Genomic DNA, 6,000 nt, shown 5'->3' with positions numbered 1-6,000 from the left:
TATATACACACACACATACATGCATATATGTGTTCTGGCAGATGCTGACTTGCTCAACACCAAAAACAGTTACAGATGTTCTAGACATGTACAAGCTTTTAGCTAATTCATGGTTACAGATGTTACCATGTGAAAAACAAATTTAGAATTTTGGAGGCAGATAGTTCAACCTTTTAAAATAAATCAGAAAAGGCTTTTCTGTCACATGACTCAACATAGTTGACACACATCGTATTTAAAAGTATGGTCACAGATGTGGGTTTATGGTTAGATTCCCAGCTCATGTTTTCTTTGCCTTGGGAAGTTTCATATAATACACTTTCAAAGCAATTGTTCTCATTCAGTCTCTTCGCGGTCAGAGTTTCCTGGAGCAAAGTTTTACCCGTCACTGGGATAGCTGGCAAAATCTTAGTCACCTTTGCAGGGAGAGGCCTGAAGTCAGTGTTGCCAGACTAAGTGATCATGGCCCTGCCAGTTTTTACATTTGTAAGCAGGTGCACTGAAGGCAGACACCACTTCTGCACAAAGTGATTGGTGCCGAGAGCTTGGAGCCAGACACGTGAAGGCTTGTCCTCTCCACCTCCTCTCCACGGAGAGCATCTCGACGGCAGGACGAGTTTGGCAGTAGTTGAAAATGAAATCCAAAATTCAAGACAAATTGACTCAACTTATAATTCATAAAAAATGATAATGTGCCAAAATACTATTAGTATTTCTTGAGGAAATTATGAGTAGGATAAACATTACCACATATGAATAAAATTCAAAAATCTTAAATGTAGAATTTGTGACAACTCCTCCTAAAATGAACTCTTAGGAATCGATTATATATGCTTTAAATCTACCGAAAATGTATTCTGAATTCTGGAATTAAGCTTTATTTTGTCACACTAATAAGGAAACTTGACTTTCAAATGACAGTCAAGTTAGAGTTCAAACATTTGTCATAAAAGCAGACAGTTAGAGGGACACTAGATCAGATTCCAATTTGGTTTAAAGAGACACATGGCGAATTTAAAGAGTAGCTTCTGAAAATAAGACGTTAAGCAAAACTGAACCTTGAGCTGAATCTAGGTTAAAGCAAAGCACTATATACTCATACAGATCTGCTGTTATTTGGATAATTGTCCCCCCGGAAGGCCTATGAATCAAAAGTTGAGTACCAGGTCATGCTACTGTTGGGTGCCGATGCGACTTTGAGAACTGGAGCCTCCTGAGAGGTCTGTGATCATGAAGAGAGGTACCTCCTCAAAGAGATCTAGGCCCTCCTTCCTCTTTGGCTTTCTGCCTCTAGGAGAGTAGATTGACTTCACTCTAGAGGGGAGTGGCTTCACCCTAGAGGGGTGTGGCTTCTCTTTACCAGGCGCTCACCCTCTGGGACCTGTTGCTTTCTGACAGGCTTGAAAAAGAATGAGATCACTCCATTCAGTACAACTTCCAAAACCATAAGCCCAGATAAGCCTTTTCTTTTCTCCGCTTATCCCAACTGTGTTATAGTAATGCAAAGCTGATTAACACAATAACCATAATTATTAGATTCATTTTATCCTTGTAAAGGGAGAATTAAACTATTGTATGGCCATTTCCTCCAGATTTCCTTGACCACAGCCATTCTGAAGCAAAGTTTCCTGACCTACAGCAGACCCTGACCCACAGTCACCAAGAAGAACAGTCAAAGGCAATGAATGATAATGAGACCATTTGCAGGAGGGAATCACTAAGGAGCCCTTGAGATTCCACTCAACACACCAGTCTGCCCTAGCTGCAAGTGATCTCGAAGGAGGTAGAGGTTACAATAGGTGGAAGGTTAAGTTATTGGGGGGATTTTTGTGCCCTGACTTCTCCGTATATGCTGGGAACCCTTCAGTGATGCAACACTCCCTGAGTCACCCTGACTGCAGGGGAAGTGGAGGAGTTGCTGCCTGTAAGTCACCCCTGCTCCCATAAGTATCCCCAGCAAATTCATTGGTTCACCAAGCTGGGCTTTGACAGAATCCCTTTATTCATATGCTGGTGCCCTCTTTATCTGGGGTGAACAGAGGTTTCCTTGCATGGCTCCAGGAAAGGTTACACAACATAGAGGGAGTCATTTAAATTTATGATTAGCTCTCTGCTAGGCATTAAGCATTATAATTTACCAGCAGAATGTAAATTAATCCTCAAATAACTGCATAATATATGCCATTCTTTATTTTTTTTTCTGATGAAGAAATAGTCCCAGTATAGCAGGAGAATAGGAATTCAGAGAGAGACACCAAAATTAACATTTAAAGAAAAAAAAACTAGTTGGAAAAAGGGAAAAAAAGCAAAACCAAAAAACAGGAAATCTTTCCCTGACTGGATGAGGCACAACCAAGCCAGGATGCTGGGTATAAAAGCGTGGGAGAGGCGGGTGCTATGCAAATGACCCATGAAGGGTAAGGGTCATGAGCCTTATGACCAACGACTTCTGAGTTTTTACCTTTTTCCAGCTCCCTGGCCCAGTCTTATGCCAGCTTTAGTAAATTGTCTCTCTCTCTCTCTATTTCTAACCATGTGTCCCTGGTGTAATCCTTTGTCTTGGGACACAAGACCCTGGGAATTCCAGTGGATATTCTGAAACTCAGATTCACAGCTTTTAACACTTTAATCAGAGAGCTATGGAAACTTGCCCAAGCCACCTCCTTGATGGAAGCAGACCTGGGACTTGGAGAAATGTGTTCTGATTATCGAGGTAAATCAAGCTGTACCTTTGCCTCAGCCGATAAAGCAGAAGTGGTAGGGACGTGATAAGAAGGAGAAGGCTGGGTTCGTGCACTGCGGTTAGCCTGTTGAGAGCTGCGCCTCTGAAACTCTCAATCACTTACCTCACTAAAACAAGGATCAGCAAAGGAGCCTTTACCTGTTCATTTGGAGAGGATGTCTTGGGAGTCTGGAGGCAGCTGAAATATTGCAAGAGAAAGGATGAAGGGGTCAAAGCATCCAAATAACTCACAAATGAAAAAGCAAATCACAGAACTTGCACATTCTGTAGAAAAAAAATTGCATAAAACACCCTGAAGACTTTGTACTTTGATTAATAGCTACTTCTGAAAATTGCTGACTTTATAAAAGCTGATCTACTTAACACACACACACCAAAAACAAAACCAAAAACAACTGAGTTTTACTGATAAAAGTTTGCTAAAATTAAGAAGTATTATGTGATTCAAAATTTAAAATGTAAACCAAGTCCAGATAGTTAATCCAGCCATGGCCTTCTAACGACTCGCTATCTTCCTTCACTAAAGTCAGTTTCATTTGGCTGCTTTGTGCTTTCGGCAAATGACTGTTCCCTCTTTCGAGTCTAAGTTTCCCTTTTGAAAACAATGTGGACAGCTGAGCTCAGCATTCTCAAACGGTGAGTCAGACTTTCCTCATTTTCTCTGCAAGTTAAAATATGTGTGCTTTATGTTTCAGAGCTTTTCCTTCTGCAGTCTTTGATGAGAGGTATATGTGTGACATCTGAGATACACATGCATATGTACATGCATATGTATGCATATGTGCATGTGTGTGTGTATGTATAGTACTGCATTATAAATAGGAAATAATTTAAATCTTACATTATTTTATTAACGCCCTAACCAGAGTTGGAGGTAGAAAAGAGGTAAGAAAAAATGGTTCTCTGAAATGTTTTCTCAGTCTCTCCTTTCATCCCTACCGGTTTCTCTTATAAGACCAGAGAACTCAGTACCACCAACTTCCACATGCGGGTTTCTAGCAGAATATCCTCAGCAAACCTTCACCTTGGACACAGCCTTTATTGTTTTTGATACATTGTGTCCCTAGAGAGACATTGGTCACCTGACTACAGGAAACCAGAAAAAAAAAATATAGTGTTTCTCAAAGGCGTTATTATTTTATTGAAGTAAGAATCACTGGTCAGGAAAACACTGAGCATTCATGATTCTGGTGTTCTGAATGCCAATGTCTCTTGCTCCCCAACCTGTAACCACAGTTAAGTAGACAAAATGACTCCCTCTATATTTCCGGAAACCCAGGTACAGAATGATAAGGGGAAAAAAAAGTTGCTCCAGGCCCTGTAGTCAATGTGCTGGCCTATCTTCATGTCATGTCAACAGTCAACAGAGGACACTTGTTTATTGGAATTCAGGGCTTCACCCATGCTAGACAAATACTCTATCTCTACATGCAGTCTTTTTCCTTTTTTTTGAAACAAAACAGGCACTCACTAAATTGTCCAGGCTCACCTTGAACTTGCAATCCACCTGCAGTCCACCTGCCTTAACCTCCTGAGTAGCTGGGCCATCATGCATGGCAGCACACCCAGCTATGAGTACAGTTTTGAAGAGAAATAATGATCCCCTGCACAGAGACCGAAAGGCAGAGGTGAAAGCGCTGTTGGGATGTGTACTTACATTAAAGAGTTTCAAGTGTCTGCAATGTGTATTGCTTATATGGTAAACTGCTTGATTAGTGGCTCTCGCAATTCTTCAAAACAGTGGAAGCAGAGATGAGTAAAGTGGCCATTCTATTTTCACGTCAGGAGAAATAACTAGCCATCTAGGGACTAGACACAAAGCTCAGCTTTCAAGCCAAAATAAGAATTTTGGAAAACTTGTAAGTTCTATCCTAAACTTGTCAGATTCTCAATTATTAGTGACTTTCCTGAAGAAATTGATATGGATAGTAGCAAATATGACTTTTTAATATTAAAAAAAATAAAATGTGTTAATCAAGCAGATTTAGTCTGTAATGTTAGAGGATCGTGCAAAGAGCAATGATTCCCTTCAGCTGCTAGACCATCAGTAGATTTAATGCTACAGAGCTGGACATTCAGCAATCTGACCTCAGAACCCCAATTCAACCAACATAGCAAGTGATCATTTTGCTAAGGTAGAACTAAAAGTTCATCAAAGGAAAGCTGTGGACAAAGGAGTGGAACCTGTTTTTGGTGGAGATGTACCACTGTCTCTTCCTTGGGAGCTAACACAGTTGGTCCACCAATCACCTGGCCAAGAAACCTTCTGTCCCCCAGAAAGGCAGGTCACCTTAAGCTGCGTCAGAAATTGAGGAATAGTTATCTCTTTGATAAGATGATGTACTTTTCCTTCCCAGAATTCCCACCCCCAGCACAGTCACTACTATCATCAGCTAAGTTTCTATTAAGTCTGCCTGAGTCAGAATGTGGAAAGGTACAATTTCCTGGTTCTTCTTGTCTGTCTTGTTCTTTTAGATGTTGGCCAAAGCCTAAGTCTATTTTTCTGGGCCTGTGGGTTTTCACTATTTCTCTAAAGCTCCCTTCAAGTGGCTGCTTGCTCCCCATATGGCTGTTCTCCAGCTAGTTTAGCTCAGACAGTATAGCCTTTTCCATTTTCCTTCATCATTCCCCTTCTCCAGTATGCTTGCCTGCCTTGAGGCTATTTCCTTTAAACTCAGATAACCTTGTCCTGGAGCTTCCTTTTGAATCCATTCTTAAATGATTTCATTAAGGAGACTAAGAACCACACTGAGAGGGGACCCCGATTTCCTCAGTAACTTGTGGCCACTCTGCTGAGACTCTCCAAAATCCCCTGTAAGAACTTTATAGCTTTAAGTGTAGTATCCAAGAAGAGCCTTAATTATCTTTTTGAAAAGCCAATTTCGTATGATTTCCTCTTTGTAGTTCAACCAAAATGTCACAACTAACTGAAACAGCAAAGTCTAAATACCTTTTTTCTCAAGACACCAAATAAAATATACATAATATACAAATATATAATATAATGTCCCTATACATCATATATGTATATCATATACACATATGTATATAATATGTACACATAATGTGTACATATTATATATATTACCACACATACATACACATCAAGTCACAAAATAAGCCAGTGTTCTTTACTTCTGAGCCATCTCTCCAGCACAAAAAGAAAATAAAAAGTGTTCTGAACTTTTGAAAAGTTTCTTATTTTGTTTTCAGGATTGTTCTGAACTTTTGAGAGTGAGTTGCCTGACCTTCTACTC

The 6,000-nt window shown here is 40.1% G+C and overlaps 1 long non-coding RNA gene across 2 annotated transcripts in view; it reads right to left on the bottom strand.

Moving 5' to 3' along the window:
- Positions 1–3,247, bottom strand: part of LOC126504934 (uncharacterized) — a 23,886-nt gene extending 20,639 nt beyond the window's left edge. For both annotated transcript variants that reach the window (XR_007592756.1, XR_007592755.1), the window contains exon 1: positions 2,882–3,247. This is a non-coding gene — a long non-coding RNA (uncharacterized lncRNA). The remainder of the gene's footprint in view (positions 1–2,881) is intronic.
- Positions 3,248–6,000: the final 2,753 nt, after the last annotated feature.

This window comes from Alexandromys fortis, unplaced genomic scaffold (assembly GCF_014885135.2).
Source record: "Alexandromys fortis isolate MF-2015 unplaced genomic scaffold, M_Fortis_MF-2015_v1.1 scaffold_53, whole genome shotgun sequence".
Taxonomy (NCBI): Eukaryota; Metazoa; Chordata; class Mammalia; order Rodentia; family Cricetidae; genus Alexandromys; species Alexandromys fortis.
This window is presented reverse-complemented; position numbering and strand designations above follow the sequence as displayed.